At 39.5% G+C, this 14,287-nt stretch overlaps 1 long non-coding RNA gene across 1 annotated transcript; it reads left to right on the top strand.

Moving 5' to 3' along the window:
* Window positions 1-8,168: 8,168 nt before the first annotated feature.
* On the top strand, window positions 8,169-12,076 carry LOC112436246 (uncharacterized). Its single transcript, XR_003024996.2, has 3 exons — window positions 8,169-8,274; window positions 9,400-9,535; window positions 10,810-12,076. It is a non-coding gene; the product is annotated as an uncharacterized LOC112436246 (long non-coding RNA).
* The last annotated feature ends 2,211 nt before the right edge of the window (window positions 12,077-14,287 follow it).

The raw sequence follows: 14,287 nt of genomic DNA, 5'->3' as shown, positions 1-14,287 counted from the left end.
ATGACATGATGGTGGCTTCTTCTTTGGTGTCTTTGACAACAAAAGTTCTGGGGAATCAGTTTGAACCATGTTACTCAGGTTAATAAATTTATTTTCAAACGGCAGTACCAGGAATATCAAATAAAGACGCAAAAGCGATGTTTTTGTTCTCTGTACCTATCAGATCCCTCGTTATGAATGAATAAGGCTTCACCTACTTTTGCTACCTCTCTACCATGAAGAACAAAAAAGTAAAAAGAATGCAAATCAAACCTAAATCTGATTGGAGTGCACGAATGCTCACCACATTCATTTTCTATTACTGTTATTTTAGTCTTGATTTATTTTGTGCTTTCCATTAAAACCAGCCCTGTTGACTTCATCCTCTACACTTCACTGAGGCTTTATTATGATTTTCCGTAATAGGGAGTCTATTATGTCTCATAGCTTGACGCATGATTGCTATTGCCATGGTTACCTGCAGTGCACCTGCAGATTGTACTTTAAAATTTGGAACAGCACATGATCCTTTAGCTGGAACTGAATCCCTGAACAACTTCAAATTTATCCTTTGCATAAATTATATTTCATGTGCTCATCCCTGGATGGTGATGCTGACCACCTGCCACTTCCTGTCTGCGGCGGAGGGAGCGATTCAAACGCTGAGAGAGGCGAAATTGAGCGCTACGGCTCTCCAGGAAGACAAACACACTCATTACTCTGTGAGCTCGATAAAACAACTCCAACTAAACCGTCCACTCGACAGACTCATTTCTGCACGATCATAGTGAGGATGAGGGCCAAGGTAGCACGAGCAGCTTCTGCTTTTGTCTCCTTTCATTTCCTCAGAAAAAAAGAAAGACAGAAAGGAAGGGAAACCAGACACTGAGAGTGGGATAGTCCCAGCCATTAACTGCTGGCTGATTGCTTTGTGCAAAAGGTGCCCGAAGAGCGAGGGGAAAGAAATTAGGGAATAATGGGAGGGAGTAATGAAAGAGGATGAAAACTGGCAGCCCAGCTCAATAGGCACAGCTGAATGGGAAAAGAAGAGGAGACAGAAAAACCCCAAATTAGACACTAAACTACAGAAGAGGGGACCAGATGTAGTCATTTTCAAATATTTACTCCAGAATCCCCCCCCCCCGCTTTTTTTTCTTCTCAAAATTAGACTGATTGGAAGGTGGGGTCAGGCAGGTTTAGGTAGGATGCTTCTTTCTTTTCAGAAACTCCACTGGTTCAGTCAGACTCAGGGGAAGAGCAGTAAATCGCTGCAGTGAACTTGGAGCTTCCAGGTTCTGTTAGACGGGCAAGAAAATGTTATCATTTTGTGTTACTACTTTAAAAGAATCACAATATGAAACCTTTAAAGTTCAAGCTGAAACACGCAGTGTGTTACACGATATATAAGTATGCAAGTATCAAAACTAGTTAAAACTCAAATTAGAGACAAATAAAAAGCCTATAATAAGACAATGCCTTCAAACTAGGGTCCACAGCGTAACATCCGCTCATAAGCACAGCCTGATCAGACCAATCAAGTGTTTTTCAGGAAACACTTCCTATGCAAAATCAGTCACCCTGCTGTCAGCACACCTGTCCGTGTTTGCGATTGGTCAGATTCTTTCAACGCCGGTTTAATGTATCAAGCTGATAACTATCTTTGTGTGACCGTGTATCCTGTTAGTCATGCCACTTGCAGAGTTTGGGGAATAAATCACCTTCTCTGAATGAATCAGGATACAGTCGCCACACGGCCTTTAACATCAGGACATCGCTTCCTTCTGTGTCACTTCTTGTTGTGAAATACTGAGAAACACATGTGCAAAACCTCCACTTTGACTGGATTCTTCTGGCAGGTTAGAGGGAGCAGCTGTGCTGGTGGTAGATTATTTTAACCCTTATCACGTCTTCTTGTTTGCAATCTCTCATGTTTTTATGTACTTTTTATTATAGCATTTTGGTCATTATCGAAATAAACTGACTGAATTTGTGTTCTTAAACTAACACAGTGAACTTGATATGCTAACTTGCACTTTTACTACAACTTTTTCTATTGGAGTAAGTAAATATAGCCCTCTGTGTGCGCACAGCCATGAACTGCCTGAGCTGAAACTTGGAATAAGACCTAACTGGGGTCCCATCACAACCACAGAGAGGATGTGTGTTGTTTTGCTGATTAAATATGGCATGAGGGAGCAGCTATCAGGTTTGTCACAGAAAGCCTGATTTAGTGTGTGAATCAAGGGAATTTACTAGGACTACAAATGCAGTGACAATGTTAAGTGAAAAACTGCAATTTTTAAAAATAATTAAAAAAGTAAGTGCACATTTAAAAACTAAAATACCAACACATATTTCTGAATCAATTATAATCTCAGCTCATATTTTTCCCCAGCTATAATTCCCCTTTTCATTCTTTGAAAAGATAAATTATCGCATGAGAAATTGCGCTGGATTGTCATTCATGTTGGTTGGCTTTTTGTAATGGCTGCCCGCTGCACTCCTATCCTTCTCCTCCTCCTCCTCATCTTTCTCCTCCTGCTGCAGGTTTAAATTAGCATCCCATCTCCAGCACTCCAGCGTGTGATAACACATCTGATCTGAGCCCGCATGGAGTCAGAATACTAAATGTGTGAGTCTGTGTGTCGCTCCGAGGATCAGCAGAGCGCTGCCGACCCATGCTAGGTAATCTCTCACCTCCCTCCCCACCCCTTCCCCCTCCACCTCGCACTCTCATCTCATCAGCTCCTTCAAACACACCACAAAAAATTGGCCATTTTAACCATTCAGGCTTTTATTGAGCTGTAAAAAGAGACATTTTCTATGGGACTATGCAAAACTTATTGAGGGGGTCAAATACAGGTGAGGTTTGATGCCTTTGCTTTATTTCAGCAGCAGCAGCAGCCACACGGCTTTTTGTGCACCGTGAATCAAAACAGTCGTGCTTCTGTATCACTTTATTATCCAGTGGTATCTAATGGAACCAATTTGTCACTTTAAGGAAACAAAGCACAAGTGGATCTTTATATTTATTATTGATTAGGGATCAATAAACTGCACAGCCTGCAGTAGCTTCACTTTTTTCTGCACCACAGCGATGCGTTCAGTTATGAAGTGTCTCTCAAACACGAAGGAAATTCAAAAACCGTTTTACTAATGGTAAATAATAATTACAAAATTATAAAATGAAAAGGGTAAATACTCCTACTTGTCCTTGATGTGCAGGTGACATTGTGCCATGGTTAATAAATGAAGTTATGAAAGGAATTTGTAGACATGAAGCAGAATGCGACCGCATCACACTTCATATTAACTACAACTGAAACACATTCAGACACAAAAAGAAGAAAAAACTGAGACCTTATCTCATAATTATGAAAACATTATGAGAAAATATAAAGGTGATTATCAGTCATCAGTAGGGATGGGTATTGATAAGATTTTCATGATTCCAATTCCATTTTCGATTCTTTATCAATTCTCTTATCGATTCTTATTTTTAAAAAGGAGAACACTGAGGTCGATTAGCTTAGAATTTTGTTTTATATCTTCTCTTTGAACAAGAAAGAAATTTAGGAGTAACATAGCCTTACAAACCCAACAGTGAGATCTTAAGAGATCCACAGCCTACGGCTCTTCAATGGGGCGTCACAGGGTCCTCAGGAAAAAAATTGTAAATGTAAAATAATAAAATAAATATTCTTCTGTAGCAATAACAAAGTGTAACATAAATTATTCTTTAGCAATTACACAAGAATATCCAGTAATGTCCCTGCCTACAATTAAACACATTCACTTACCGAAAATCGGGGGCATCTGCTGTGGCAAATGGGTGCAAGCCTTTGACCACAAACTTAGTCACTGCTCGGTGACATTCGTCTATCCTGGCCTGAAAGGAGACGCTATACCGGTACACTGCAGCGAGAACTGCCAGGCAGACTCTGTCTGTCTCTTTCATCATGGTCACCTAAATGCACAGTAATGGCAGGTTTTGTAATAAGGCAGATTGCGCTAACATAATATGCACTGTTAGTTGATTATTTACCTGCCGCATTAACGGGAGAGGACGTGCAAACGTCACCGCTGCTGCTGGGTTGTGATTCACAAGTCTGGAGCGGAATTAAAAACATGACATTCATTTAAGGTCATCGCGTGTTTTGTGAGCAAATGCTTTTGCATATTCGTAGTGTTTCCTCCCTTAAATGAAATATCTACTTTGCAAGCATTGCAAGTTGCGCTGTTGTCATCTGTTCTCCTAAAGTATAATCAAACTTTTGACCATTTGAGCCACCATGTTTCCTGCCAGGTAAATGACGCTCCGCAACGTGGTGATGTCATTCGGAGCGACTGGAATCGATAAGGGAATCGTTTGCAAAAATGGCAAACAATTCCAAGGAATTGAAACAGTGGGAACCGGTTCTCAACAAGAACCGTGTTTCGATACCCATCCCTAGTCATTAGCGTACTGAGAGAAGGCGGAGATGGTGCAACCTGTAATGGAATCAGTCTGATGTTAAAGTGGACCTTTTCTTCTTTTTTTTTGTACCTTTTATTGTGAGCAGCAGATGCTCAGATGGTGGGTGTTCATATTAAAATTTCTAATAATGAGGTGAGTGTAAAGCAATCCCTGTGAGCTGAAACCTCAGGCTCCAAACACTCAGTTTATCTAAGTTTTTCTATTCTTGGATCCAAAGATAATGACAAAGATGAGGTGTGAGAGGACCCAACTGCACAGCTCCACAAAACAAAGAGGCTGAAATTGGGCTGAAAGTCCTTATAATAAAAGTCCAGAGCCAAGTAACAAAAGGTCACAGGTGAAAAAAAGGCAGGAGAAAAAATGAGCACCGTAACATGTTCTGAATCTAGATCAACGCAGGAGAAAACTGACCACAAATAAACACAGAGGCAACAAACTGAGCAAATCACAGGGAGCATGAGTGAAGGAAGCAGAGGAACTGCAACCTGAACAAGGACTAACAAACACAAAAGTAGCCAAGACCAAAAAACATGAAAAAACAAATAACAAAATATACAAAAATCCAAACAAAAAGCATGAATCACATATCAAAACTAAATACGACTAGTAAAGAAAAATTTAATGAAAAAAAATAAAGTTAAGAAACCAAAGAGAAATTAAATCAGGAGGTTTAAGAATGAGAAGCAACATAAACAACAAAAAAAGAGGAAGACAGGAACCCAGAAGACAAGAGAAGCTCCACCCACCAGCTCGTTATGATGGGCAGCCAATCAGAAGAAAGATGTCTTAAAGGGGGAAGTGAGACTGAGGGTGATGAAAATGCACCGAGACCCAGTGGCTGTATCCCAATTCAGGGTCTGCAGCCTTAAAGTACGCAGTCTCAACGATCCTCAAGGGCCGCGTACTCAAAGACCGCTAAGGCCGGAAGTGCGAGGGTTGTGAAATGGGATGGTCTACCCTCCGTTGCGCTGCCCAGGTTGCCAAGCAACCATGATACTAACAGCTGGAAACGTTTCATACAGCATTGTTTGACAGAAATGAAGGAGAAAATCTTTTGTTCATTTGTTTGTTTGTTTCTACATGCGCTTTGATCATTCTCTGTAAGATTAAGCTCAGCTATTGAACGGCGTATATTTTAAAGTAAAGGCTTTAAAACCAAGTTTGTACAAACGTCACTAATGTCACATAACTTTGCCGACATGTGGCCAGCAGTAATGTTTTAATGTTCTTCGTTATTAAACATTTGCACATAAATAAGTGACATAATATTCAGTACTTACTTAAAGTTTACTCTTCGGGCGCCCCTCATCCGCCGTTTTTTTCGGCAAAATTATCCACACCCACCGCTGCGCTATGCATTCTGGGATATATTGGGCCATGAAGTCTACACCGCCACATCCTTAAAATTCAGGGAAATGAAGGACGCATTTGAGGGCCGCATTTCGAGCAGCCTTCGAATTGGGACAGCCTTCGTCGCGTCGCTGTGACGTAATCGGCCTTAAAATGCAGCCTTTAAGGCTGCAGCCCCTGAATTGGGATACAGCCCCAGTGTGTGATAGAGCAGGGTTGTTTTACACTGTGAATCACTCATATTGGGGGAAATTTTTAACAGGTCTTAGCCTGTATTTCTTTAAAAAAATTAAAAGTCTGCCCATGTAAAAATTATATGGGCAGATTGGATGTAGTGACTAGTATCACTGAATTATTTTCTTTATTAAAAAAAAATCTTTCGTTTTGATGTGTTTCAGTTTCTTTACTGTTAGCCAAAAGTAAACATCTCATAAGACAGTAAATCTCATTTATTTGTTTTTAGGGAGGTGTACTGTATACACTTTCATAGTTTAAATTTACAATTAAAGGCTAAATGTTTGGTGGCATCTGTTTCTGTCTCTGTTCTGGTGTAATGATTGGGCACCAAAAGAATCGCCCTCAAACCCCTGGCTGAAATATTTATTTATTTTACTTTAAGGCCTTTAATGGACAAACTGAGCCATTAATCTGGACATTTTTAGCTGTGCGGACAAACAAGCAGCTGTGGGATCCTTCAAACGGAGAAAGAAAATCATTTTACTTACAAAATGAAACTTTTGGATGAGATGAACCCAATATGTGATGTGGATGAGTGTGCGAATGCATGGAGCCAGAAGAAGAGGAGGAGGACAGCAGGGGTTAGGGTTGAAGCAGGAAGAGTGTCGATATCACAGCAGCAATTACTACTTTATAAATGGGCCCAGTGTCGCTGTGAATGAGCAGCTCCATCAATCTGACCTGACAGCGCGCTCCTTAGCCCGTCACTCCCGCTTCTGCCCGCAATCTGTAGATTTCAACTTAGCCCATAAATTGATAATCTGATTCAGACTTAACCTGGTTAGCTGCTGAATGTGCTGGAGGAGGAGGATGCAGCAGCAGCAGACTGCCTGCTCAGCTCCATCACATCAGGCCAGCACTCACCACTAAACAAACACAAATACAGAAACCCTTCAGACACATACAGCCTGAGAATTTTAGTCTGTAAGTTTAACAATATTTTGGGCAAGAAATCAGCAGAGAACATTAATCACAGCAGCTATGACAATGATATTCAGATAGAACTTTCAGGGCAGGAGAAGGGCTGGAGGTGGGTTGCAAAGCAGCTTACACAGCATAGGTGAACAGGCCAAAAAGTATTTTAGTGCTGGAATATAAATACTTCATCTCCCTTTTCTCCACTTTTTAGAGGCTGGAAATTTTTATCTGTTTAATAAAGACCATGGTTGAAAGTAAGCGGACACGCCAACATCAGAGCAAGTTATCTCAAAAGAGTAAGTTAATGTGCTCATATCATAACAGTGGTAACACACCATAACTTGACTCATTCACTCACTCAGTCTATAAGGATGCAAAGTCTTACTTCTTCCCATTCAGAAACATCCTGGTCAACACATCCATCCATCCAGCTTACAGTTTCTGCTCTTCGAACATGATCGTTTTCAGAACGCTTTCTGATTTCATAAATCCGTAATGGTGGATAATCATGTTAAACATGGTCACAGTTTCCAATAATGAGGTCAGGCTTATGTACAATTGATTTCAGTTCAATTTTATTTATATAGCTCCAAATCACAATAACAGTCGCCTCGAGGTGATTTATATTGTAAGGTAAACCCTACAATTATACATACAGAGAAGAACCCAACAATCATATGACCCCCTATGAGCAAGCATTTTGGTGACAGTGGGGAAGAAAAACTCCCTTTTAACAGGAAGAAACCTCCAGCATGAAGGGGCGGGGCCATCTGCCGAGACCGGTTGGGGAGAGAGAAGGAAGGCAGGATAAAAGACATACAAGAAAACCCTGTGAGCTGAGAGGTCAACGTGCAGACTGCTCGGAACACCCAGTTTCAGTCTTCTTAGCGCCATATGATGTCATAAAGAGAAGAGATGTCTGTGAAGGTTCTCAGTCATCCAGGTCATCGTAGTCAAAGGAGCTTGCAAAGAAAAGCGTCTGGACTTCTTTAAGTTGCTTGAAGACGTTTCACCTCTCATCCGAGAAGCTTCTTCAGTTCTAAGGTCAAATGGTGGAGAGTCCCAGATATAAACCTACACTGTAAAAAAAATCCGTAAAAATACAGTACAATCTACTGTATAAACGTGAAGGAATTTTCCGTATTAGTCATTTACAGGTATTTTTCTGTATTTCTCAACTACTGCAATGCATTGTGGGAAAAAGAAACTGAAAAGGAGGGAAAAGTAAGCGCAAGAGCAGCCATTAGGCTTCTTTCAGGCTTCATCTGGATTTTGGATTCTGAAGTTGGAGAAACTGCCTTCAAATTTCTGTGGTAAGTATTAAAACTTATGTTTCGTTTTATTAAAATAATGTTTTTCAAAAGACTCCGTGTTTTTATTTAGAAAGAATTGTTAATTTATTTGTTAACTGGTTTCGGCTGTCTCCAGACAAGTCAGGAATATTTTGCTGACTCATTTTTTAAAATAATTGTTATTTAGGTTTAACATGACTTAAGCTTTATTTTAGTTAATGTTAAAATAATTTTTACTGTGATACCACCAGTTTTGCCCTTCAGTGGCTGAACCAGTTTTCATAAATATTAAAGTTAGCTGTCTGTGTCTCTCTGGGTATTACACAGCTGTGACTGCTAACTAGCTAATTAGCGAAAGTCAGCGATGTGGATAACTGGGAAAGTGAGAACTTCATGGTTCTAGAAATTATTCTAGGACTCTAATAAGTACTGTATCAATACCTGTGTTTTACAGTTGGCTCTACTGTACACTTTAAAGGGTTTCAGGCAAAGTTACACTAACCCTAGTTTAAGCCTCAGACCTTCCTGGCTGACGCTAGCAAATGCTAATGTTAGCCTCTGATTTGGGCTGCTAAAGTAAAGACTTTTAGCTAGCTGACCAGCATAGATTATTTCGGTGGTTAACAGACTGTAGTGGTAAAATTATTGAAAGTATAGTTTCACCTCAGCACATTTACAATTACAGTATGTCTATTTTGTAGCACATAGAAATGTTTAGTTAATATTTACAGACAGACACATTTTCCCTGTAACTGTGTTTTTACTCCAACATTTGTTGAAAATGTAATTTATGAAATGCTGAGCAGCATTTCTTGTATGTGGAATATTTTTGTCACCCCACTGTGCTAATGTGATTAAATACTAAAAATTATTACTAAAAAAATTCAATAATAAATCAATAATAACTATTTCTTGATTGAACTATAATGTAAGCGCAGTGCTGGTGTGCAGGGGCTCTATATGCCTTGTCTATATCAAGCTTTTAGCCAAATATAAGCAGAGATATTTGTATCTTTCTTAAAAATCCAGATCCTTACAGATTATTTGAGAAATGGATCAACAGCTATCACTACTTGAAGCACTTTAAGTCCTGCAGTGGAAAAATATCCCTTATTTCACCTTTGATCACACACTTTGGTTTTCCAGTGCAGAGCAATGGCCAAGAAAAGGAAAGACTTCCCCGAGTGGAAAAAAAAGATGAAGATACAAGCTGGTGATGATCCAGAGCAGCTGGTCTCAGGAAATGAAGAAAAACCCTGATCACCTTCTCTACAAACACAAGGTGAGTTTAATGTTGTGGTTGATTTAGTTTTTCAAGGTATGTATGTTACTTTAATTATAAACTGCTTTTGTTGCAACAGAATGGTGTTATGTGTATGCAACTCTACGTGAATTATAATCCTTTGTAGGGCTGCGTGATATGACCAAAATCTCATATCCCAATATAAGACGTATCTCTCCTGATACACACAAAATAGTGCATTTTCTGTAAATTCTGTGATTCTCGGGCAACTCGACTTATGTGAAATGTTTTCAGTTGGGCGTCGTGTACCTGGAGTCGAGTGTTTTGACCGATGCATGAAACTATACATTTTTAGACAAGAGTTTAAATGGCCGCCATTTTCTTTCTGAGTATTTATTACACGGCGTGCTGCAAGGAAAAGCCTGTTCTAACGTTTGAGTCTAAGGATTATTTTGAGCACCTGACGACTCTTTTTTGCTTTTCATTCGTAAACTCTCTCGAAACTCTCTCATGTGATTCTTGTGTAGGTGGTTAAAGAGGTTTGTCGTGTTCGAGTGGTGGTGGGGACCAGTTTGTGGCATAATTTGCATAGTACAGTTTTCTGGGGCGTGTCAGACTTTTCATAACCAAACCATGTCCATGCTACAGAGGTAGCCCCTCATTTAACAATAAGGTCCTCGATTTCTTTTGACTGGTCCTTCTGGTTCTGCCTCATCCTTGCTGGCCATGCTGGTATTCTCTGTGCCTTCATCTGCGTGGTGACTGTAAGCGCCATTTATAGTTACTTGATGTTTTTATTTGAGGTCATTTGTTTGATGCATATTCTGAAATTTTATGTTTGAGAATAATGTATATCATTTCAGTTTAGTTTGAAAAGTCTCAACAGAAACTTAAGCTTTATTGTGAAAGGTTTACGTGGAAAATAAACAAGCGGACGGCGGAGCCACACGATGGTTTTATCCTCATTGTTGGTAACGAAAGTACGCGTAAAAACAGTCACTTGTCCGTCCATAGTGTGGTTATTTTAAGTATAAGAGAAGGAGAGAACTTTAAGAAATAATATAGCAACTACAGTGACCATCAAAACCATGAAAAAAATATTGCCGTAAACAGTTTATTTTGCAACACCACAAAACAAAGAATAGTGTATAATATGAAACGATAGACATTTTTATATCGTAATCTGATATATATCGTCATATCGCACAGCCCTAATCCTTTTTTTGTTTATGTTGTTTATGCTCTAGGTAAAAAAAAATTATAAAAATACAAACTTTTTAAAAATGTCTTGTTGTTTCTCTTTTTTTCCTCAGAATAAATTGCGACTAGTCTCAATGGCTGACACGGAGGAGCAACACAGCGACACGTTAACTCCGACTGCTGCAGTTCCTGTATGAACTGAGCAACTCTTAAAATCCAAGGAAAAGCTGTGTGTATTTTACTTAAAGCTCAGATGGACCTTGATGTACTAACATGTAGGCTGCATTCAGGACTTTGTCACACTGTTATATGAAGAGCGGTAACAAGACTTTGTAGTAATTTGTCTTACTATTGTCTTATTTGTTGTGATTTAGGGTCTGTGCGCACAAGCAGAGGTTTTTGTTTGTAACTGTAACCTCGTTTTCAGAGCCTTGTCTAACATTTAATGGTCATGAAATATGTCAGACTTTTTCCTCTACTTAACCAGCTTAGAGAATTTGAACACCGTGGAGAAAAAGGTGTGCATTAAGGATTTTGAACTATGATGTTTAAGTGTTGTCACTGCTGAGGATTCGTGGACACAGATCCTTATTCACTACGCTGCTGTTTACAGTTTAACTTTTCATCAGAACAAGCACTTCTAATTATACTTTGCTCCTCACTGACAAAACAAGTCCCGTAAATACACTTTTATCTTTAAGTTTGGGACAGTAATCTGTCTTAATTTATTATGTGTTGTAGTTATCATATGGGGAAAAGTCCTGTGGTTATCCATCAGTCCTGTTCGAATAAACCCAAAGTTCAGGAACATCTTCTTCAGATTTGTTCAGTTGTATTCATGTGGCACCACTTAAACAGTCAACAAATTTTGACTCAAGTATGTTATATTGTAACGTAAAGAGCCCAAAGAGTTAATCTCAGACAAATGTTCACACAAATGTGAATTACATTCACTTCATTAATGAAGTGAATGCAATTCAGTAATCAAAGGTGTTTGGCTATAACTGACTACATGTGTATACTGTATCATAAGTGGACAGAGATGGATGTAAACCACACCTTAACCATTTGGCTGAGGCAAAACTACCACAAGGCAGTGATTCTAACTCAAAGGTACTCTGGATATTATTAAATGTGAACATGTCGTTAAATATGACATTTTTTGTTTGTCAGGTGTCCTGTTTGAAGAAAACACTTGGTAGCCACTTGAATGAATGTAAATAAACACATTTACATGAGGGCAACCTGATTTCAAGGTAATAAAAATGCTCAAATTTGAAAGCTTGTGAGTTATTTTGTTCATGTATCAGCTGTTTAGTAGTTTTATGACAAGATGGATGCTGTCATTATATTTTAGTATAGTGTTTGAGTTAAGGAGAATAAAAGAATATTTAATATTAATTGTACCAATGTTGTTGTGTACGAAGCACAAATTAATTTAAGTTTTAATTTATGAATTTTTGAGTACATGGTGTACTAGGTTGTAATTGCATAGAAATGTACGTTTAAGGATATAAAGAACTATATTTAATGAGTTACAGTGAAAAGAAGTGCTTGGAAATAGTAATATAAACAGAAATGTCAATTTTTCTATTAACGGAAAATATCAGTTAATGATACAGAAAATATACTGTGAATAAACGGAATTTTCTGTTTTATAGCTGAAGGAAATGTCCGTAAATAGTACAGAGAGTATACTGTAAATCTACAGAATTTTCCCTTTTATCATTTACAGAAAGGTCCGTCAAACCTCCGTAAAAAAACAGAAAATGTACTGGCAGAAAATTACCAGGACATTTTCTGTTTTTCTACGGAATATTTTTTTTACAGTGTAGTGGGAGTAACCCCCCACAGAGGGACAAAAGGACCCCCTGATGATCCTCTAATCGCCTGAGCCAAGGTGTGAAACTGGGTGTGGGTCACAATCAGCCAGAGTTTCGGGTGTGTTCATTGTGAAACCTGGCCCCACCTTATCATGCGAATTCCTGAGGTCAGATGGCCCAGGATGTGAGTGGGCGTTGAGGCGTCTGGGAAGGGATCTCAAAACTGGATTATAGATGGCAGAGAGTTGGTGTCGTAAACCACCGCCTCTGTTCAAAGATGGTCGCTCACAGTGGACATAGGAAGAGATCATATATTAAACCACAAGAGTTTACAGACAATAGTATCATTATTTCAGGGCTTTATGCTCACTTGATGCATCGATCCTACCCTCACCTGTGGCCACGAGCTCTGGGTAGTGACTGAAAGAATAAGATCACGGCTAACATATGGATTCTCTGGGTAAGGGACAGCGTGAGGAGGCTGAGTCAAGCTCCTGCTCCTCCATCTCGAAATGAGCAAGTTGAGGTGTGTCAAGCATCTGCCAAAAACATGGGATGTTTTGGGCTTGTCGATTGGTTTCTAAAGTGTGAAAGAATAATCCGAAATTGTGTTCTGGCACCTTCAGTTAATCACAGGCAGATTAATGCGTAATACTGTCAAATTAGTTTATTTTTAATGTGTTGCAGCCTGCCGTTCCTTACAGCTGATGGCATGGAGATAACCTCCCACACCTGCAACACATCCTCTTTTCCTCTTTGCCCCTGCGATGCGTTCATGGTGGAGTCTTCAGAAAAAACCCAGCACTATTGAAGAGGAACAAGCAAAAATGTGTTCCATTCTGTGATGAAGTTAACTATGCTGCACTCGTGCAGAGCAGCTGTAGTGTTCATGGTCAGTATTAGGTAACATCAAGGGTAGCAGTTAATGTTGATTCACTCAACAAATTCCACCTTTCATACCAGCTTTGTAGTGTCTTGGGGTTGGAAACTGGCTGTAACAGCTTATGTAACATTTGGCTAAAATTGCAAAGGGCAGTCAATATTGGAGTCAGCTGATTGCAGCATCTGCACAAGAAGTCCCCCAATCATAGGTTTCCCCCCACCTGCCAAATACCATCTACTGCTGCTTGTATTTGGGCAGTATCACACTGGAAAGTACTGGAAACAATATCTGGATAATGCTTAAACTCCCGCCCCATTCAGCTTGGACTGGACTGGATTATCCAGCAACAGTGAGACAATAACATACCTCTCTGTTATGAGGACACCTCTAGATCTCGATGAAACCAAAGTTCAGTTACAGTTTGACCTTTAACAGCCTCTGAATCAGTCGTTCAAGGAAAAACAGTCAAAGAAATCAAAGTGCCTGCAGTTGATAGGCGGAGGTGGCAGAAATGCCCACTCACTGAGGTCAAAAACAGAATTCTGATGTTTGATGCTCTTTTTGGGAGTAGATCTGAAGACTGTAGCATACTGAGCATTATTTAGACACACACACTCTCTCTCACACACACAGGGAGACGAGTGTTCATTCTGCAGCTGAATGGGGAGCTCCTATTCAGTATTGATCCTGAGCACTCTCATCCTAAACTGAATGAATGGCGCTTTAAGGATCAACAGCCAATGGGATCGCTGGGTAATTGAATCTTTAAAAAACACACATGAAGAGCCCAGAGGTGAATTCGCTTTCAGAGTCTGCTGCTGAATTACACCTTTTTAGTGTGTTTGTGTGTGTGTGTGTGTGTGTGTGTTTGTGTGTGTGTTCGAA

The sequence above is a fragment of the Maylandia zebra genome, linkage group LG2 (assembly GCF_041146795.1).
Source record: "Maylandia zebra isolate NMK-2024a linkage group LG2, Mzebra_GT3a, whole genome shotgun sequence".
In the NCBI taxonomy this organism is placed as follows: Eukaryota; Metazoa; Chordata; class Actinopteri; order Cichliformes; family Cichlidae; genus Maylandia; species Maylandia zebra.
The sequence above is the reverse complement of the archived record's forward strand: the minus strand, read 5'-3'. Positions and strand labels throughout refer to the sequence as shown.